Below are 24,040 nucleotides of genomic sequence, written 5' to 3'. Positions count from 1 at the left end.
TTGCTTCTAATTATTTGTTGTGATAAAAAAAAAAAGCATTACTCTAAATGTTTTGGTGTACATAGAGATTTTCTTTTTATCAGTGACATCTTTGGGGTATGTGTGTGTGTGTGTGTGTGTGTGTGTGTGTACATACACTTATTAGCTCAAAAACTAGGTCAAAGGATATGGACATTTTAGTAATTTTATTTGCATAATTCCAAAGTACTTTCCAAGGTAGTTGTACTGATTAACAGATCTACCTACAAAGCACAAGAAGGGAAACTATTGTTTGTGGGAAAAAAATTGCATCAAATATTGCTAATAAGGGTCTGATAGCCCAGTATTTAGGGAATTAACATAAATGTGTAAGACCAGAAGTTATTCACCAGTGGATAAGTAGTCAAAGGATATGGGGAAAAAAACCAGTTTGCAAAGGAAGAATTGAAACTGTTAACAACCATATAAAAGATTTCTCTAAATCATTAATGAGAGAAATCCAAATAAAAAAAAACCACATTTTACCTGAAACCCAGCAAATTAGCCAAGATGGCAAAATAGTAAAATAATCAATACTGGAGGAGCCATGGAAGACAAGTGTGCTGTTGGTAGAGCTGTGAATTGATCCAGTCATTCTGCAAAGCAATTTGTAATCCTGCTTTTAAAAGTGAATAAAATATCTATGCCTTTTGAGTCAGAAATGCTGCTCTTAGGCATATCCCTCAAGGAAGTCAAAGACAGAAAGAAAGGTGCTGTGTACACCAAAATATTCATAATTCATAATTTGTGGTAGCAAAGAATTAGAAACAAAGATTTTCACCAATTGGAGAATAGCTAAAGGAACTATGGTGCCTTTGTGTGATGGAATATGACTTTAAGACATTGAACATGAAGAATTCAAAAAATTGTGGGAAAATTTGTATGGACTGATGCAGGGTGAAATAAGCCTAACCAGGTATACAAGATACATGTTGATTGCAGTAATGTAAACAAAAAAAAAACTCAGAAAAATTGCACATCATGTCGTTATAATTAACAAAATAAGCCCCAAAGAAGAGTTAAGAAAGTTATTGAGGTTGGACACTGTGGAGGTGGACTGATGTATGCCATCAGACACATTGTTCTACTGAAATTTTTTTTTGCCCTCTTTTTAGAATTTTTGTTAAAACATTATGGCTTCTTGGCTAGGGGAGAGGCAGCAATACATTCAGAAATAAACTTATTATAAAAAACATAAGGTACCAATAAAAAGACAAATAAAATGAAAAGGTTGGATGAATTAAATCTCTGTGCTAGCTTCTAATATTAAATCTATGATCCTAGTTGGTGTGTTTTTTTAATAGTAGAAAAATTTCGGAAGATGAGGCTATTATCAGCGGAAATATCTTGCTGTTTAGTTTTTCATAGTAAGAAGGCTAAGGTTTTAGATAATATTAATGAAGTTATGAAAAGATTTGCTTTAGTAATTGCCATATATAATTAAGCAATACCACATTATGAAAATCAATAGAAAGATTTAACGTGGGCATTACAATTGCTCTACAATTAATCAAGAATAGTTTTAGTGTTAGTGCCAGAAATAAAACATTTGTATAATCACCAGTATTAGATAATTTATTTGGAAATATCATGAGTGCATTTGTAATAAAGAGGTCCAAGGACATTTTGGCAATTAAGAAGGATAACAGCATGCACTTAAGCTTATGAGAATACTAGTGCTCTCTTACTAAGAACTTAATTGCTTCATAAATGGTTCTGTGTTCTTTGTTAAGCACAGGGATTATTTAAGAGCAAACACATTGACATTACTACAGTTTATATAAAGACAATTATTGAACTGTGGTTTCTGTCAACTCCTTTTGCTTTTCAGCTTAAAGTGACTGAGAAATATGAAGGCTATCAAGACTCAGTGGAGGGTGTGCCTTCATGCCAAATGGGGCTATAATTATTTCAAAAGAAAATTCAAGAACTTCTAGATAACATGGGAAAAAGTAACAAGTATCTTGAAAGATTCATGTTCTGTAATGCTTACATGTCCTCACTATGCCATTTTTACTACTATTTCTATATCTCAGAAGTCTTTCTACTGTCGAGGTAAACCTTGGTTCTCAAAGACTATGCCAGCTGAACTCAAGCTCTAGCATTTCTGCCATGCTCTTTAGTAGGGTCTCCCAAATCTTCTCACGTTTTCGTTAAGGATGCCCTCAAAACTTATGTAAGTTGTCATCATAAAGATGAGAAAATAGGCATATAGGCTGATAGTTATTAAGGTTTTCTTAATAATCTTTGTGGAATCCATGGATTTTTTCCCAATTTGTTCAGCATGTACCCCACTTTGAGATGATATCCTGAGGTACCATCCCTCAATACTCTCAAGATTGTGATATTTCCAAAATGGACCTTTACTATGTGTGCTGATCTATTATTTTTCTTTTTTCTTTTGTTAGTGCCATTTTTACTTCTTCCCATAGAACATTAGAGATTGTGATATTAGAATCCAAATGTGTCAGCTCAACTGTCACAATTAAATAAAGGTTTATTTTTAAAATCTTGACAAATCTTTTCCTGGGCAGACTTTTGCTAAGTGTATTCTACAAAAGAACACATCTCTACACTCACGTTATTGATTGATGGATGCAAAGAATATTGTTGACTATTTAAAAAATTATTCAAAACAACAAAATGTATCCTTAAAGACTTCCTTCCCACAAGGTATTTCCCATCAGACGATATGTAGTATATATCGAAGATCATATGAGATTCATTGATAGAAGCAGCAACAAAGTTAACTTTGACATTCTTCTGATTATCAATATTAAATGCAGCACAAAGAGCGAGACAGATTCATCAGAAGTTTTGCCACTATCATACAAGATGTTTGGTACAGAGTATAATAGCAAAAGTGATTCTTTCTAGATGGGGAGGTACTCCAGATAGCTGTTTCTGTTTTAGATGACATTGTAACTATTGCATTAAGCCCCAAAATGCTTCAGAGCTTCCTAAATGAGATTCATAGTCACTCATAATATCTCACCCTAACTATTCATACAGGGAAAATTGAGTGGATGGAGAATGTCTATTGCTTTTCAGCCAACATAGCTGACTACACAAGGTTGACAGCCTGATATGATACCTATTCTAGCAATAAAACTAAAAACCACACCAGACTAAATAATGTGTAAAAAATCCAATGAGCAATTAAATTACGTAAGTTCATCCACCTCAGAAGCACACATAAAAGCCAGAAGCCTGGGGCCATGGGGAAAGCAGCTACTCGTGTTGCCAGTTCTGATGCTCAGACAAACAAGCCATGCATCATCCCAGTGCAACCAGAATCTTTTGTATTTGAAGGCAGAGAGAACGGCCTCCCCTAAGAAGCCCCAGAGTAGTCAGAAACTGACCTTACAAGTGATGAGGAATAACAATAATTACTGCCATTGCATTAATGCTCAGCCCAGGACACCTAATGCCTAGGCCCTTAACATTCTTTTGTGAAATACATAGCAGGCATGAAAATCCACCATTCTAAACCTTCAAATATCTGGAAAGAACCTCTCCCTGGGAGGTGGAGGTCAGTGCATCAAGCCAGAAGACAGGATGAAATTCAACAAGGTCAACCACTCCACCCAAAAGCACAATAGGAGTTGGTGTATTGCACACAAAGCACAATTCAGAAATGAAATTGGGGAGATGAATATAACCAAAAAAGACACAGAATATTGGAATCATAATTAGATGAGATATGGCTCCAAATCTAAAATGAAAATAGTTTCATGAGAATTACAAGCAGAGACTCAGAGGAAAGAACGGATTTCTTAAAAGGACTGCAAAAATACTAGAAGAAATGAAGCCAGAGATTTTTTTCAAAAATCAAATAGGCTCCAAAAGAAAGCATTTGGAAAAGAAAAAGTTTTAAATGGAAAGTGGTAAATTTTAACCGAGTAACAGACTCCCTTAAAACTCGAATAGACCAGACAGAAATAAGTCACTCCACAAAACAGCAAGAAATATTAGAAAAAAGTCAAATGATATCTACTATCAGAAATAAAACTGACTTGGAAAACAAGATCAAGGAGAGATAATTTAAGAATCATTAGACTCCCTAAAAATAATGATCTACAAAAAGCCTAGATAATGTAATAAAAATAATGACAAATGAAAACTGTCCAGATTTATTAAAACCAGTGCATCAAGTGAAGATAGAATCCACTGGATAACATCATGAAAGAAATCCTAAAAGGACAAGTCTTGGAAATGTTGGCCAAAATCCAGAGCTCTCAAGGAAAACAATGCTGTAGCATGCAGGAAGCAGTTCAAATACCAACAGACCACTATCAGGATCATACAAGACCTAATAGCTCTTAGGATAAATGAGAGGAGATCTTGGAATACAGAATTCCAAAAGGTAAAAGATAAAGACTTGAATCCAAGAGTATTTACACTGAAAAGCTTCTCCTATTAGGACAAAAGGAGACTTTTATTGTAATGGAAGACTTTCATTCATTCATAATGAAAACGCCAGAACTGAGTAAGAACTTTATTCTGACACATGTCAAGAGAAATCTAGAAAGGTAACATTTATTTGAACAATCAAATGGAGCTATTGGATTAATATTAATATTATAATGGAGGTAATGGGGAAATAGATGTCTTTTCAGAATTTTAGTGCCTTTAATAGATACTGAGAGAGTTTAATAAGAAAAACAGAAGACCAGGGGGTAGGTTGGTTCTGTTCTGAGGGTTTTAAGAGGAGAAAGAAAAAGGAGATTAAAAGGAAAACAGTAGTACTGAATGGAAGAACAGACTAACTTGTTATTTCTCATAGTCGGAATATGTGAGAAGAAGTATGCAGTCTTGGAAGAAGGAATTGGGAAAGTAAGCATCAGATACACCCTCACTTTAATCTGAAACCAACAAAGGGCAATTAAATATATGCGTAGAGTTTGGCACAAAAATATTTGGGATAAAAATACTTTGTGTCTGGCATGTAGTAGGCACTTAACAAATGTTTATTGAATTGAATTGGATGGGTGTGGGTTTAGGAGCAGGTGAGGCTAGAGATGGAGAGTGCTTTTAAGAGGGTGGATAATGCTTGCACAACAAACCTGATAATGTGTGTGTCTGTGTATATGTGTTTGTGTGTGTGTATGTGTCACGGGTGGGGGCAATTACAAAGGATAAAAATTAAAAGATCTGGAATCTAAAGGGGTGCCCATCAATTGGGAAATAGCCGAGCATATTGTGGTATATGTTTGTAATGGAATGTTATTACAATGTAAAAAAAAAAAAGAACCTATTTCAGAGAACTCTGGGAAGCATCAACTTATTTAGAAGTGAGCAGAACCAGAAGAACAATTTATACAACATTAACAATGCAAAGAAAAAACAAGTTTTAAAAGAACTTTGATTGAAATAAAAACCAACCACATCTCCAGAGGACCTATATGTTGAAGCATGTTAGTCATCTCTTGAAAAAGAGGTGATGGACTCAAAAAGAAACAAAGGTTTTTGGATATGGCCACCATATGTCAAGTCAACTAGCATTTATAAAGTAATTTCTAATAATGAGACAATATGCTAAGCACTGGGGATACAAATATGAGAAAAAAGAAAGACATCCCCTGCACTCAAATTGCTTACATTTTAATGGGTGAAGACAATACAGAAAAGGGAGCTGAAACCCTGGTTGGGGCAAGTGGAGATACTCAGGTGGGGTGGGATGTTAGTGAAGTCTAGGGAATGAAAAATTGTTGGTCTGGGCACTTCCTTAAAATGGAGTGTGAATTTGTTTTGCTTGACTATATTTATTAAAAAGGTATTTCCTCCCTTTTTTATTAGTACAAGTTCAGAGTGGAGAAAAGGAGATTAGTAATAGTAATGCCCAAAAGGGGCTCATTTAAAGATTCAAAAATGGCATGAAAGTGAATCAAATAAAGTTCTTAAGGAAGCAGCGAAATTTTATAAGTAACATTTTAAATATATTTTTACATCTTACATTTTTATTTTATATATTTTATGTTTATATGATATTTTATTTATATATAAATATATTTATTATATGTAAATCCTGTATAACATAATATATTATAATAGAATATATAATTATATATGAATATATATTTCTATAATTTCTATAATATTTTGAATTTTATATAACAATTGTATAAGTAATATTTCATTTATTCTATTAAAAAGCAAATAATATGAAATGGGGATCTATGATTTCCTATATAATATTTTATTTTTGTATTTAGCTTTATAAATGGAAATTTGCCTTTAAAAAATGAATAGGGGGAAAAAAAGCATGCCTATTGTTTAAATTGTGATAATCAGTTGGAGGAGGGACAACCCACAGTGCTTGTCCTCCATGGAATCTTTCTTATGTAAACACTACTGAAAAACTGTGAAGTGGATCATAATTGAAAGGGAAGAAAAGAGTAGACTGGATTGCATATTTACAGTGATATCAGTGACCACAACCACCCCCCACCTTCAACATCTTTGTGAAACAACATTGCATCATTTAATATCAAAAGACTTACAGTGATGCTCTGTGGTTATGATTCATGGAATACCACAATTCTGGAGAAATGGTGCTGTATTATTATGACTGACAGAATACCATAACTGTAGAAAAAGAAAAATTAGGACATCCTTGCAAGAGTATTGAAGAGATATATGGTGTATGAGAAATATCCTTAAGTATATTTGCAATGATTAATTGTATGAACAAGCTATAAAATGTCACCAAACTAAATGGCTGGAAAAGATGTTGGACCAATCATGGAGTGAGAGTGAAAGAGAAGCGATGGACAAACGATAGAGTGCATTGATACTCAATTGTTTCCAGAAAGCTAGAGGATATTTGTAGCATGTTGATTGAATCTATTCTGAAGGATTAGTGGGAGAATGTGGACAAAAGCTATAGAGAATAAAAAATCATAAACTTACACCATTGAAGGGTAAACCCACATTGATGAGATCATGGATCCATTGGGATTTATTTAGACATCTTGTTACCCACCATCTTCATTTTTTTCCTTGTTGAATTTTAAAGTCTCCAAAAAGAACCCATCTCTAAAGTCTCATTGAAAGCCTGAGATGCCCCTGAAGAGTTCTCGAAGTCTATACCAACAGGAGTACAAAATCTGGTATGTCCCGTCATACAAGATAGGCTTCAAGTACACATATGGAAATGAACTTTTGTTGTATCAGAACCAGCTTGCCTATAGTAACATTTATCCTCACAGGCTTTTGTGAAGAAAGTGCTTTGCAAGTTTTGAAGCATCCTATAAATGGCTCCTCTTTTTATTTATTATTATAATAGTCTACTTGTTGCTTCTTTTGCTCAGCTCCAGTCCATTACACATTCCTCCTGGATGAATGTTGCTTAAAATACTGCTTTCATGATGTTGCTTAATAATTTGTCATGTTTCCCTGTTAAAATTGTATTTAATCATTCTATGGAAGAGGACAAAGAAACAAGAAACTTCACTTTCATAAACCCTAATTGCTTTGGCTGATTCTGTATACTTTCTTTTACATACAGAACCAATACCTGGAGGACCAGATTGAAAGTGCTTAGACAGAATTAAAGAAACTGAAGACAGAAGACAGCTCATTCGAAAGGCTAGCCGTTGGCAAGAAAGAAACTTGCCACAGCCGAAATGAAGATAAATAAGAAGCATGAGGATGACAAGCAATATTTAAATGCTTTTTAACTAAGTATGAATTTAAGCTATTTTCAATAGCATGATGCTATATTCGAATTTATTAGTATTCTAAAAGTTGTGAACTTTCGGAACAATCATTGCTTTCATAATTAATCAAAAACATAAACTTAAGTGACTATGAAGTTCAATAATGCCCCCCCTTAAAAATCAATTATATTTCTTTTACATAATTTTTTTAAAGGGGTCTTATGTTTGTTGCTTATTTCAATCCCATTCTAATCAACTTTACTAGCTATTCAAATTATGTCTCATATTGAACAAACTAGATCCCATTTTGAAATCTTTTCCTAAGAAGCAATATTAATATTCTCAGATATCTAGAAGGCTGTTAATTCAGTGTTGACATATTTTAGGGGAAAGTGCCTTGACTATCTATCTTTGCTATAGTAATGAAAATATCCTTCACTGTGGTTTTCAAAATATATTCTTTCTAGCTTCTCTGCCAGATTATAGTATTTTTTATTTATAATATGAAAAATTCTACACTTTTGTTCTGGTAAGAATAATTTACTTGCAATTTTAATTTTAAAATGTTTCATTGGCGTTTCATCAGAAGAAGTCCTTCCTATTAATTCTAATGACATTTATTTGGCCCTGGCGAGCAGGAGCAAGTGATTTGTAGTGCTTAAGAACCACCAATAATTCTGATGAAATATTTTTAGCATAACCATCAGAAAGATAACTTAGGATCTTCTAAAGCCATCCTTCACATTTTAATGTACAATTGAAGAGCTAAAAAATTCTACCTATATTATCCACTTATGCAAACATGGTTATTACAGAAATATTTAAAATCTTAGTCTTTTGCCAAGAAGATTAAAGTAGTTATTGTCTTGAATTACCTATATGATTTTTTTGTAAAGAGAACAATAAAAGAACTGTTTAAAGGCCCACTGACCAGATTTAGAAATGTTTGGGGATAGAGTGATTTGCTTTATGATGGAGTTTGACTATATCAGGTACATCCAGAGTTTCTTTTGTCTGATAGAATTAGAAATTTAATAAGTTGAAAGGTCCATTTTAAGTATTTGCTTTTACGTTTTAAAATTCACTAGTATGAAGTCCTTACAACATACTGCTTTGGAGTTTTTAACTATTTGTTTTTATATCTTGATGAGCAATAAGTTTTGTTAAGCAAAGTTTTTTTACTTCATAGAAATAAGGAAAAATGCTCCCTTTCAAATATCTTGAATTTCCATTTAAAGTTTGCCTTTTTATATTTTGACATTTGCACATGGAGCAGCTATCTAATTCTACCATCTTGGTTTTTCCTGTAGGGTTTGTAATTAAATTCAAGTGAAGAGAGGAGCCATTTGCAAAGAAGTGACAATTAATAATGATATCCAAAAAATCAGACTTGAAATACAGCAGCTCAAAGATGTCATCAAAAGTGAGAAGCTAAAAGTCCAAGTGAGTAAAGGTTTGATATTTTAGATGGATCGTAATTGCCAGGTAAAGGGAATGATTGTTCAGGTAACTCTGGTGTGATGGAATATTCTCTGTAAACATCCATTCATTTCTAGTAAAGGTATCAAACCATAAGCATTATTAGCAGATTGGATCTCTTCAAAATACTTAGTTTTCATAATTGTCTTTTAACGATTATTAAAACCAAGCTGATTTCTGACTCAGTTCTTGACTGAGGCTATTGATTTGAGGCCCTGTCTTTAAGTAAATATCCTGGGGCAGCTAGGTGGCACAGTGGATAGAGCACCAGCCCTGTAGTCAGGAGGACTTGAGTTCAAATCTGGCCTCAGACACTGAACACTTACTAGCTGTGTGACCTTGGGCAAGTCACTTTAACCCCATTGCTTAGCCACTCCAAAATGTATTTAAAAGAAATTAAATTTATAAAAATTATTTTAAAAAAGAAAATATCCTGAATAATGTTCATTCTAATAAAAAATGGTCTGAAAAGTGCTAGATGATATCAGTATTAAATGTATTTTAATGATGTACAGTCAATCAACAAACATTTATTAAGGGTCTTATCATGTACTAGGTGCTAGGGCTGCAATGACAAAAAGCATAAACACTAAAATGCTTTTCAACTGATTGAAACATTCCTTGCCCTCACAGAGATTACATTCTTCCAGGGAAATAACATATAAGCATGTACATATGCATGTACATACACTCAAAAAAATGAATCTACATAAACTGAATAGAAGCTAGGGAGGCAGTAGGAGTTAGAGATCTTGCAGGGTTTCATAGAAAAGGTAGTGCTTGAATTTAATTTTAATAGAAGTGAGAGATTCTGTTCGGCAGAGGTAAAGAGGGAATGCACAGCAGGCATGGAGACAGCTGATGCAATCAAATGAAGATGGGAGATGGAGTGGTGTGCTGGGAGTGAGAAGAAGAAGGCAAGTTTGGAGGTAAACACATGTTCTTCTCTCCTCTGCCTGAGTGCTATAGTTATATCCACCAATATTATTAATATACCTGGAAAAGATGTGTTAATGGTGGGGAGTGGGAAGGAAATAAGCATCTATTAAGCCCCTGCTGTATGTCAGACACTGTGCTAAAGACTTTACAGATTTATCTCTTTTGATCCTCATAAGGTCCATGTTGTTATAATTTCTATTTTACAGTTGGAGAACCCGAGGCAGACCAAAGTTATTTGACTTACCCAGGGTTATATGGCTAGTAATTGTCTGAGGCAGGATTTGAACTCAAGGCATCCTGACTTGAACATCGCTGGGCCTCTTTTGTTCCACATACTATCTTTGGGACTTCCCAGACCGTAACTCAGCTTCCTAGCCATCATTTCCTCTTATGTGATATCTCTCCTATTTCAATGTAAACTACTTTGGGGCAAGGGCTAACTTGTTTTTTATACTTGTATCCTCAGCAACATGATTGGCGTGTAACAAGCACTTAAAATGCCTTTTATTTATTCATTCAGTGTAGAGGACAAGAAGAGATACAGTGTATAATGAAGTTAGAAAGATAGGCTAGAGGAAGAGTTTGAATTATATTTGATTTATTAGATTACTAATCCTTCTAAATTGTTTTGATGTAGTATACAGCAGTTCTTTGTTTTTTAATAAGCAGTAAGTTTTCATAGTGATATTTCTTTAATCAAGAAAGTGGCCCCCTGAAAGCTTGATGATGCCAACAAATTACTTTATTCTGTAGAATTTTTTTTTCTTTTTACAAGACCTATGGTTTCATTAGTATAAAGAGGGAGCTCTGTAACAGTGTGCTCCATACCTCTATCGCAACTTCATTTCCATTACTCCAGAATGCTATCTTGTGAATCATGAAATATCACGCACAATCTCTGAAAAATCCAAATTGTGCATGGTTCAACATGCAAACGGTAGGGTAGAACATGATAGGCATAAAATATCCTGCAGCAGTTAGCAGTGGTGTGATAGCAACATGAGGGAGAAGAGACCTGGACTTGGAGTTATAATTACTTTGTTAAAATTCTGATCCTGCTACCCTTGTGCCTAAGGGCCGCCATGTCTCCCATAACCTGTTAGCTTCCTGATCTTGGAAACGAGAGGTTTGGGTTGATGACTCCTCATGTCTTTCCTAGGTCTCAATCCTATTGGGTTAAGTAGAGACTTGATTGCATGAAGTGGGTGACATGGAAGGAAGAAGTGGCATCGAGGAAAATGTCAGTCAGAAAGCTGTTTTCTGCGCTGGTGTCCACAAAATACTGTAAGGCTTTGGGGATAGCCTTCTAGGCTCTCTTTCCCTCTTCCTTGAAGGGAGGACTTATCAGAGCATGTAAACCAGAACAGGAGAATAAAGAAGTATGGATGAGGATTAAGCACTAGGTTTTGTGTGGATAGGTTCCAATATCCAGGAGTAGCAGGCATGCTCACATTCATGAAAGCAGATATATCAAAGTACATGGTCTGACAAATACAGAGTATAGTGAGATGACCATATCTAAACATTTTGCTTACATTAACACTGTTAATTTCATTAGCATCTACATTACATGGTTTGCCCATATCGTTTGTGGTTGACCCAAATCCCTGGATACCTTTCTCATGAATTCCTGTCAAGTCATTTCTCTTCAATCTTATGCAGTTGATATTTTGAATATAAATGCAAAATGCTACACTTTTTTCTCCCTCATCTTTGTTTTAGCTCAGCATTCCTGCCTATCAATTTTTCAAGCCTCATGTCTATCATTTATCATGATAGCTTTCCTTTCCAACTTTGTCATGTAAAAATCTATTGTTTGTCTTCTACGTCTTTTAACCCAAGTTATTAATAATAGCTAACATTTATAAAGCACTTTAAGGTTTGCAAAGTGCTTTAAATATTATGTTAATTGGTCCTCATAACAACCATTTGAAGCAGGCAGTATTATTATTCCTATTTCTGCAGATGAATAAAGTGAGATGGACAAAAGTTAAGGGACTTGCTTAGAGTCATACAACTAGTTTGTGTCTGAGGCAAGATTTGAACTCCTGTTTTCCTGATTATAAATCCAGTGCTATAACAGCTGTGCCACCTAACTGCCTATAAGATATTGATAAAAAAAAAATATTGGAGAGGGCAGAAAATAAAGTCCTTTGGTACTCCTGTAGATTTTTTTTTCAAATTGACATAGAAATATTATCAATTATGTAGCTTAGTGCAATGGGAAGAGCTCTGGATTTTGGAGATGGAGGACCTGAGTTTAAATCCTAGGTCTGTTACTTGCTACCTGTGTGACCCTGGGCAAATCACTTTACCTTTATAAGTTTTAGTTTCCCCATCTGCAAAATAAGAAGAGTTGTATGTACTAAATGACTTCTAAAATCCATTCTGGCTCTGAATCTATTATTGTTGAACACATTTCTTCAACCAGCTTTGTAATCTGTGCATTTGATAACCATGCTATGAATGTCTTTAACCAAGGCACTTATAAAAACGTTAAGCAGCACAGATCCCTGACGGACTTCACTGGAGGACTTCACTGGACACCTTCCACGTTGACATGAAACTGTGACTGTTCTTCGGGCTCAGCCATTGAACCTGTTCTTAATTCATCGAATAGCTCTGTTGTCCATTGACATTTCTCTGTCTTTTCCACAGGAGTAGCATTAGCATGACAGACTGTTGATATGTTTAACGAAAACATCGATGAAGTCTATCTTCATCATTCTCCAATATACTAGTCTAGTAACCTGACCCGAAAAGGCAAAGAAGTTAATCAGGAACAACAGCCTGTTCTTAATGAAGCTGTGAAGACTCTTTGAGATCACTGCTACCTTTTCCGGATGTTCACCAAAAAGGAAATTAGTAAGATGTTGTAGATGTTCCTAGAAATCAAAGTCAAGCTCACAAATCCTAGGTTTTACAGTTGCTTTTCTCTTCCTTTTACTTGGATATCAGGGCTTATGTGAGTCACCAGTACTGTGCTACTTTTCCCATTCTCCATGATTTTTGAAGAATTCACTAACTCCTGTTAGTGGCTCAGTAATCACATCCTCTAGTTCTTTTAGTACCCTAGGATATAGTTTGTCATAGCCAGATGATTGGATTAATTAAATATAGCTAGATATTCCCTAGCTTCACCTATGATTAGAAGGATCAGGTGAACCTTGTTCTCATTAAATCCATTTTGACCCTTTCTAATTGTCATATTCTTTTTTAAAAATAAGTTATCAGAGCTCACACACATTTTAGTAACAAAATTTAATTAAATATAACTCTTGTAACAAATATGTATAGTCGGGGCAGCTAGGTATCACAGTGGATAGAGCACTGGCCCTGGAGTCAGGAGGACCTGAGTTCAAATCCTGCCTCAGACACTTAACAGTTACTAGCTGTGTGACCCTGGGCAAGTCACTTAACCCCAATTACCTCATCAAACAACAACAACAAAAAAAAAAAAACCCAAATGTCTATAATCGATAAAAACAAGTTCCAGCACTGACCATGTCCAAAAAGTAGGTGTCTCATTCTGTACCTTGATTCTATCACCTCTCTGTCAGTAGGTGAGTAGCATGCTTAATCATCAGTCCTTCAGAATCATGGGTAGTCACTGAACTGAGCAGAAGTGTGTCCATTTTTAAAGTTTGAACTATTACCTCCAGACAACTAGATGATTTCCAACTTTTTATCTCTAGTTCTGTCCTCTCACTCCAACCACTTCTAAACATTTCAACTAAGATATCTTGCCAACATAGGAAAATCAACATTAGCGAAACTGACATCCCCATGTCTGTCAGTGATATGATTTTTCTGGTCTTGGCAAACTCAAAAGTCTTGGGATCGTCTTTGATTCATTCCTTTCCTACAACCTTCACATCTAGTCAGCCATAAAATCCTGTTGTTTCTTCTTTTGAAAGTTTGTAAGGCAAAAAAAAGTTTATAAGAATTGTTTTTGTTTACCTATTCTTTCCTCAGTATTTCTGTTTAATTAACCTAGGCCAGGCTTTAATCACTTAATTCCCAGATTCATCAATTGAATGAAATTAACATTAAGCACATTCTATTAGAAAGATGTATTCAGATGTGTGCTAGAGATACAAAGTTAAAAATAAAATTGTCTATACTCATCATGAGTTTACAATCTGCTGTATGATACAAACTTACACAAATAATATAGTATAAAGTAGACTGAGAAGGCAGAGAACAATGGGGATCTTGGAAAGCTTCATGGAGGAGGTGGCATTAGAACTGAGCTTTGAGATCTTAAGAGAAGCAGAGATGAAGCGGGAATGCAGGAGGGGGAGGGGAGGGGCAACTTGTGTGAATGTGTGAAGGTGGGAAATAGAATGTTGAGTCTGAAGAGCGTCTTGGCTGTCCAGTTTGGCTGGAGTTCATTCAGGGGAATAGTGTGAAATAAGATTAGGCATGAACTTGATTGTGGGAGGATTGTGGAATGCTGGACTGTGGAGTTTGAATTTTATCATACAGCCAAAGGGGTCTTAAAGGTTTTTTGAGCAGCAGAGTGACATGGGCAGAGATTTCCTTTAAGAATGTTGTTTTTTGTTTTTCCTGTGTGGAAGATGGATTAAAAAGAAGATAGACTGAATTCAGAAACACAAGGCTCTTAAAGTTGTCCAGATGAGAGGGATGAGGGTCTGAACTAGTGAGATAGTTGTGTGAGTGGAAAGAAAGATGTATGGAAAGAAGCTTAGCAGGATAAGGTAACCAACTGGGTCTGGATGAGAGAAGGGAAGAATCAATGGCATTGCCTACAAGATGGAAGATGAGAAAAGTAGAGATGATTGAGAGACCCCAAATGATGGTCAAGGTAAAGAACCTGAACCTAGTACAGGGATCTGGGGTTCAACCAGAAGGCAGTAGATTGTCCTGTCCTTTATAATAGTAATGTCACAGTGTATGCAAAGACTTCTTTGTCCTGGCATCAAAGGAGTAATAGTCATTGCTGGCCAGAATGGCCAGGGAAGATTGCTAGAGAGATCCAGATTTCCATGAAGCAGGAACTTATGAAAAGAAGAGATTGAGAACAGGGGATAGTTTAACAACAATATGATAGAAAAAGAAGGGACTGGGTTGAACTGGATAGGGATAACAGTGGGTATAAGGTCACTAGCAAAGGGAGTTTACTACTGGCAATTCTTAATTCCAAGGATTTAAGGTAGCAATTTGCTAGCCATAATACTAGAGATTATAAAATCATAGGTGTAGAGTCGAAGCAGCCTCACAGACATGTAGCCCAATTCCTTCATTTGAAAGATGAGAACCCTGAGACCCAGGAAAAGGAAGTGCCTTGCCAAGGATTATGCAGGCTATGAGTGTCATATGTGAGACTGGATCAGAGGGCCCTAACTCTAGAGCTTGTGATTCTAGAGATTGCTGATTCAGTCTTTGCTCTCCAAACTCTAGGGAGCTGTAGATGGAGGTGGTACAGAGTTGGACTGGGGGTCTTGTTCCCTGAGGACCAGACTGACTTTACCTCTGGTACCACTTCTGCAGCTATATCGTAAGGTAAGGAGTGTGTCAGCAAGAAGGTTTTTCAGCCCCTCCCCACATACACATACCCTTTCCACTAGCAGTTGACATTAGGCTCGCTGTCAGGTCTATTTCTGAAGCCCCAGTAATTTCTACTTCTATTATGTGTCTGAGGCCCAGCCACAAACATGACATTCAATATATCAGGTAGCACAGTACATAAAGACCTGAGTTCAAATCCTTCCTCAGATGCTTTCTAGCCATGTGACACATCTTATTTCCTCATCTGTAAAAAGGGGGAGGCATCTCCCTCCCAGGGTGGCTGTGAGGATCAAACATGAAGCACTTTGTAAGCCTTTCAGCACTATATAAGTGCCAACTACTTATTATTTATTTTTATTCTTATTCCCTGTCTGCCATGTGAATGATAATGTGTGAGGCCAGGCTCTCTTCTGTTCCCAGGCTTATTCCAAAATTAATGTGTAGTCTGGGAGAATCAAGAACAGGGAAGGGTTAGGGAGTAGTTGTGTCTGACCTTGGATTTCTTCACACATTTCCTGAATTAGCTACAGAATCCTCCCAGTCAACCCTGCTCATTTGGTCACCACTGTGATCTCCACAACAAGCCTGATAACCTAGCTCTCCAGAGCCAAAACTAATAAAGTCAGATCTCTAAGGCTGTTTTTAAACTCTGCTAACAGAAAATAGGCCTTTTGCAAGCAGTATTCTAGGGCTTGCCACATCTTTGCAGTCACACAGTTGATTGAAAAGTGCGGAGAATACAAGGTCCCATTGTGCTCATTGTTTGTTGACTATTTTTTTAAGCGTTTGATTTAGTAGAGTGAAATGCCACTTTAAAGGCTATCTTCCAACAAGGAGTCTCCTATGCATTTGTTAAAAAGCAAGAGTCCTTGAAAAATGCAACAGCACAAAAAACTTTATTCCTCTGGTTATTAATATAAAGTAAGGAGACATCATTAGGAAGAATAGCAACTGGACTACCCAGAAATCCACAGGAAACAAAGCCCAAGAAAGGAGCCAGCAATAAAACCCATGGCCTCAAATGTCACTACACAAATGTCCGAAGAATTGGCAGCAAAAAAGAGGAACCAGAGGTTTTGATGCTCAGGGGCAAATTTGACCTCATAGGTACCACTGACACTTACATATGCCTGGACCATGGCCATGGATGGATATACCTTATTCAAAGGGAAAAGGATAGGCAAAGGAGTGGGGGTGGTGGTAGAGTAGGATTGTCTCTTAAGGGGGATTCTCATATGAGAAAATCCAGGAACCATAGGGGGCAAGCATGACAATAGTTAGGTAAAGGTCAAAAGAGGAGAAAAATAGGTTATTTTATCACTGGAGTGTATTACAGACCACCTAGACAGAAGGAGGAAATAATGAGGAATTTGGGAAACAATGAACGTTAATTACCTACTTTGTGCCAAGCCCTCTGCTAAGTACAAATGGTACAAAGGAAGGGAAATGATAGTTCCTGTTCTCAAGGAGCTCACAATCTAAAAAGGGAAACAACATGCAAACAATTATGTACAAACAGGCTACACACAAAATAAATAGGAAGCGTTTGTAAAATGAGCAGGAGAAGGAAACGGCAAACCACTCCAATATCTTTGTCAAGAAAACCCCAAATGGGGTCATAAAGAGTCAGACACAAATGAAACAAATGAACGGCAGTCAACAGAGGGAAGGCATTAGAATTAAGGAAGATTTCAAAAGGCTTCCTGAAGAAGGTGGGATTTTAGCTGAGGCTTGAAGGAGGCTAGGAGATTGTTCAAAAGGCAGGAAAAATAGCATGGAGAACTTTTTTTTCTATCCTAGAGATAAGAATTTGTAAAAAGAAATATATATATATATATATATATATATTTAGTTTTCAACATTCACTTTTATAAGATTTTGAATTCTAAATTTTCTCTGCCTCTCTCTTCATCCCCCTCCCCAAGACAGTGTGCAATCTGATATAGGCTATACATGTACAATCATATAGTCATGTTGTAAAGAAAAATCAGAACCAAAAAGAAACACTATAGGAAAGAAAAAGAGAGAGAAAATAGTATTCTTCAATCTGCATTCAGACTCCATAGTTCTTCCTCTAGATGTGGATAGCATTTTCTATCATGAGTCTTTCGGAATTTTCTTAGGTCATTGCATTGCTAAGAAGAGCAATTCTATCAGACTTGGGCATTGCACAACGTTGCTGTTGCTGTGTACAGTGTTCTCCTGGTTCTGCTCACTTCACTCAGCATTAGTTCATGTAAGTCTTTACAGGTTTTTATGAAATCTGCCTGCTCAGAATTGATGAGAATATTGAGGGGACATCACAACCCCTTTCTAGAGTTTGTGATAGAGAAGGAGGTGAAAGCTGGACACAGTCTGACCTTTACCCTAGATTTTGGGAGGGCAGATTTCAAAGGATTTAAGGAAGGAACCACAGTCAGAAATGCCTTAAGGGAAGTCAGCCTTTGAGGATGAGAGATGCTCGAGAATGAAGCTCTAAAGACATAAATGGAAACAATTCCAATGAGGAGAAAAAATGGACTGTCTAAAGAGACAAATATAGATACATGGGGAATTCACAACCTGCTTGGTTTATAAAGCATCTACAAAACAGGAAAACAGAGCCAGGAAACATAAGATGAATCTGGGGCCATGGCATGATTAGGACCATGTTAGGAATGCTAAAGCTCACAATGAGCTGTGACTGGCTAAGGACAACACAAAGGGTGTTTTACAGTTATTGGAAGGAAAGGGAAGATCAGAGAAGGACAACAACTGCTTAGTAACTGGCAACAGAGAAAGGGCAGATTTGATTCACACTCAATTTTGTTTGCTTTCTCTGCAAAGTAGAATGACCTTTACCCTGGAAATGACAGAACAAAAAATCCTGCAAAGTTGATACCCAAGTATATAAGGAGACAGTAAGAGAGCATGTAACTCTCTTTGATGAATTCAAATCACGTGAACCTGAGGAATTACATGTTTAAGTCCTGAAAGAACTAGCAAATGTGACTGCAGGGCCAAAGTCAGTGATATTTGAAAGATCAGAGGGGCAGATGTCCCTGTTTGAGAAAAGAGGGAAGAGAACAGTCTATAAGCAATAGATCAGTGAGTTTGACTTCAATTGCTGACAAAATTCTAATAGACTGTCATCAAAGAGATGGTTGGTGAACTAAAATGGGAGTCTATCCATCATGGTGAAGGGCTTTGAGCTCATGTCGTATGTGGATCCCTTGAAGGAACTAAGCAGGGTTTGTCTAGGGGGAGAAGGGGAACATGATAGCTGTGACTCAGTATTTAAAGAGTGTCATTGGAGGATGGATTTGAATGTTTCATGTTGGCCCCAGACGGTATATAGAACCAGGACCAATGGGTAGAATTTGCAGAGTCCAGTTTAAATTTGATGATGTCAGGCAATACTTTGATCAAAATTAGAATGACTTGCCTCAAAAGGTGGCAAGAAGCCTTTCAGCAAAGGCTGGATGACCGTATCGAGGTAGAGTAGGTCTGTCTTTATTTATGGGCTGGGGTAGATAGCTGCTGAGGACCTTCTCACTCAAATTCCATTATTATTCTTGCTTGCTCAAGAGTTTGGACTATTATCTACTCAAGGAAAAAGAAGTGAACGAAGAATGCTGACTGTCCAGAACATGATATGTAGTTGAATGGGCAACTCATAGAACTCCTTCAATATAGTGATGTCTTGGAAAACCAAAGTAAAATGAAAATGAACAATTTATTTTTCCGAAAGTTACTGATTTTTTTTGCTTGTTTTTATACCATGGTCATTTCCCATAACATCCACCTTCCTCACCCTCCTGTTTTTTTAACAAATAAAAAAAACCTTAACAGGCTGTGATGGTGATTGATCATCCAACATATACAACCTTCTGTACTTCTTTCTACTAAGAGGAAGGAAGTGCGCTTCATCATTGGTCTTTTGTAATCAAGATTGATTATTACAGTTAATCTGAATTCTGATGCCTTTTTGTTTACTCCATTATTCTTTTGGTGATGATATAGAACTGCATCTCCTGGTATGCTGTATGCTCTGTAGAGTCAGAGTTTTGAGTCACTCAGAGAAATAGAGTGGGCATAAACTGCACAATATGAACTATGAGTTGCATGTACAAAATAGCACAAAAATATAGAGCTACAGCTTTAGAGCTCATAAGGGACCTCAGAGGTCAGCTAGTCCAACCCCTTTATTTTGTAGATGAGGAAACAGACCCAGGCAGGTAAAGTGATTTTCCCAGGGTTTCTCATAAGTAGTCATGAATGACAGAGAACAGATTTGAACCCAGGTCCTCCAGCCTCAAATTCAGTTTCCACTGCTTCATACTGCCTCCGAATGTGACTGTGAAGGGATTTGAACCCTCATTCCTCTGATCCAGAATCAGACACCTCATCCATTTGGGCCAACAGTCCCCTACAATAACCAGCCGTTATCACTGGAATAGGAGGTGTGCCAGTTATGTAAGGATGTGAGGCATAAGCGATAGTCCCCATGCATCATTGATCCTACCTATGTCCTGTCAGCTGGAGAGGAAGGCTCCCAGCATATGGACTAGACCTTCTGGAGGGTTGCATGGACAAAGAGCACCCAGCACAGCTGGGTTTGATCTGCACCATTGGATGCCTCCTGTCAGTGAGATCTCAGAACCATTGGAGTATGAGAGGGGCAGCTTTCTTTGGCTTGGCTCTCTCTCCCCCCTCCAACCTATCCTTAATACTGCTGCCAGATTAATTTCCTTAAATACCACCCTTACCTTGGAACTTTCAATTCAGAAACCTTCAGCTATACACTGCTTCCCACAATGTCAAACCTCAAACTGTTCTGCCTGCCTTAACTTGGATGGTGTGTGCCTATTTTCTGTGACTCCTTAAGCTTTCCCTATCCCTGTTTGGAAAGGAGGTAAAAACAATGGGTTCTCATTCAGCGATCAGTCAGAGAGTGGCCTGGGAACAAAGCTTTGTTTAGAAGATAGTATACCTTACTGATTAGCCACTGCTTGGGGCTTTGTAGAAACTTGTCAAGGTAAAAGAACAAGAAAACTGGAAACTGGGAAATAAAGCCCAGTTCCCAGTGACTGGGGACACTTTTCCAATGACAGACCTCCAAGGTGAGGGTAAGCACAGGCTAAGCAGGTTCTTGGGATCCTGGTTGGAACCTGGTGGACAACGCTGAGGTCATCAGACTGAGTTCTTAGTATTAGGTAGTGTAGATCTAGAAAGCATTAGACCTGCCCAGTTAACCACTAGGATGATAGTACTGTGAGTACTTTGATTTTCTGACACTGTTTTTGAACATGTTCTCTTTTTTTTAAATAAGGACCTCCCTTTAAAACCCCACATTGACTTAGATATGCGATTAGGAAAGATAGTAGATGCTGGTGTTAGAAATATTTGAAATATTAAAAATTTGAATGAAAGAAAGCTAAGTTTGCGGTGACTATTTGGAGGCACACATTCCCTAATTCATGAAAACTAAATGTCCCCTGAACCCCTCTCATTCCCTTTCTTCATCCATAAAATGGGGCTAATTTTACAGGGATATTTTGAAGACCTAAGAAGATTGTATGTGTGTATGTGTGTACGTACATACATATATATATGTATATATATATATATATATATATACATATATATATATGTATATATATATATACATATATATGTACATATTTATATAGTGCTCTGTAAACCTTAAAGCCCTAAAATATAGATATTTTTATTACTACAATTATTAATAATGAAGGGAGTGGAATAAGCATTTTAAGTGCCTACTTAAGGTGCCAGGTATTGTGCTAAGTGCTTTCCAAATATCTCATTTTATTCACACAACAACCCTGCAAGATAGATGCTGCTATTACCCCTCCTTTACAGTTGGACACTTGAGGCAAACAGATGTTAAGTGACTTGCCCAGGGCCACAAAGCTGGTAAGTATTTGAGGCTGAATTTGAACTTGAATCTTGTGATTCTAATCCCAGCACTCCATCCAATGTGCCACCTAGCTGCCTAGGAGCAACTATTTACCGAACGTTATCTGACAATCAGCCAAACTATGTTTAAGAGAAACTCTTCTCCAGAGGGTTGAATGCCAGATGATAATTCTTAAGTGTTTTGGTTTTTTTTTCCCCAAAAAACCAGCTCACAAAGAAGCTGCCTGCTGAGGTGTGAACTGGTTGTGATCTCTCACTGGAGGCTATACATCCTGAGGTCATGGATTTTATGAAATATTGAGGTAAATTATAGTAAATTATAAAACTCAAGGCCTTTCGTTCTGCCTTCTAGGAAATCTTCCTCAACTTGAAAAGTACTGTGGAGGGCAGCTATGTGGCACAGTGGATAGAGCACCGGCCCTAAAGTCAGGAGGAGCTGAGTTCAAATCTGGCCTTAGACCAAACACTTGACACGTTGTAGCTGTGTGACCTTGGGCAAGTCACTTAACCCCAATTGCCTCATCAAAAAACAAAAAAAAAAGTGGAGAAATACCATGAAGCCATGGAAGAGGCAGTAGGGGCCAGCACAGATAAGATAGATGGAAAAACTACTGAGCTAAAAAGAAAGATGTTTAGAATTTAGACTGAGCTGAATTGCTTCATTTTATTTGTACATAGCTTAAAGCATGTTAAATTTCCTGTTTTTGAGTAAGGGAATAATCAGGTCAGACAGTTTGAGTATTAGGATAAATAGACTGTGGGACTCTCTAGATGTGAATTAAAACATGCTTTGATACATAATGATATTCTAAAATACATAAAATGCTTTAAAACTCCTTTTAAAGAAATAGCTGGTACATAAAGTAATTTGCCTCAGGAGTCATGTGTCTGGGCTCTAGTTGCTTGTCAGAAGTAGTGAGGGGAGCCAAAAAAGTGTGGCAGCTATTAACACGTTTTTGTTCGCTTTTGAGGAAGATTTAAGGTATTTCAAACCATTTTAGAGAGCTTCTTTGCAGATCTGAAGCAATAAGAGTAACTCACAGTTATGTTTCACTTTAACATTATGTGTATCAGCACTCTTACATCCATTATGTCACTTGATCCGCACATCCCCTCTGTGAGGTACGGGCTGTTATCATCACCATTTTAAAATAGAGAAAATAGATGTTCAGAGAGGTTGTCATGACTTGTCCAGAGTCATACCGCAGAAAGCAGGTTTCAAACCAAAATACTCACAAGCCCAATGTTCTTCCTGCTGGGTCACATAGAGGAATGTCTTCTGTAGTACATGTCTCCTACGTGCCTAATGGCTACATGAGCTCTGTTCTCCCCAAAGGATGTAACGTGAATTTGAGGCGGAATAGCCCCAACACTGACCAGCAGGTTTAATTTTCCTTCCTTTATTGAAACAGTTAACAGTGGGGGTAGCAGTACTTCCCTAAACATTCACATCAAGGGTCCTTGAAACACAGATTATCAGCAAATTCAGTGTTTGGAACTTTGTTCTGTGTGCCTGGAAGAAGGGAAGTACCCCTCGGCTCATGGTCTTAACTGTAAACTTCTTTAAAATCCAAAGGTTATATGGCGTACGAAGTTTAAATTATAACATTTAGAATTACTTTCCCACTCAGAATCAATCTGAAAACTACCCTTTTGGGTATGTGTGTATATACATACATATATATACATATAATATATATATGTATGTATATATATGTATATGTGTGTGTGTATATGTATGTGTGTGTGTGTATATATATATGTATATGTATATATATATATAATATATATAAAAATTCCAAGTTTATTTAATCCAGACTCAAGTAAGATTTTGAGTAGAGAAATGTAGAACTTTAAAAATCTTGTTATGAAGATACAGAAAGCAGCCTCCAGTTATTTTTTTATATCTAGTCATCCTACTTTGCTACGGGTAGAGCAAATATTTAATTTCACATTCAACTGACGTTTCAAGGAACTAATCCCTTTTATGACAAAGCAAGGGAAATTGAAATTTGCACCTTACAGGCCAAAGTTAATGCATCTGATTATAACTTAACAGGATGTTTCCTATTTTTAGTAGCACCAGAGAAGTTTTATGCTAAATTCTATTTTCAAATTCAGTGCCCACCACATATTCCGATTAAGTTGGTTCTATCCCTTTGATTGAAATGCACTTCTCATCTTCGTATCCATATTGCCACCAGGGGGCATAACACAACTTGAATTACCAGTGATCCAACTTTTTCAATTTGAAGGTGTAGAAAATAAAAGCCCAAAATATTTCTAAGTAATAGTCATGCCTGAAAAGTTGGACATGGGAATCAAAAGAAATTCTAGAGATAGTTTCTCTGTTAGTCATCTTTAATTGGTATGAAATTTTGTCTTATCCTTTTGATAAGGAAGCAGCAAACAAAAAATCCTGTAAAAGAATCATTCCAGGGCTTTGTTGGTATTCCCACTGTGTCTGGTAGCTGTCGGTACCCCAACTA

This window comes from Phascolarctos cinereus, unplaced genomic scaffold (genome assembly GCF_003287225.1).
Source record: "Phascolarctos cinereus isolate Bilbo 61053 unplaced genomic scaffold, phaCin_HiC Scaffold_5;HRSCAF=322, whole genome shotgun sequence".
Classification (NCBI taxonomy): Eukaryota; Metazoa; Chordata; class Mammalia; order Diprotodontia; family Phascolarctidae; genus Phascolarctos; species Phascolarctos cinereus.
The sequence above is the reverse complement of the archived record's forward strand: the minus strand, read 5'-3'. Positions refer to the sequence as shown.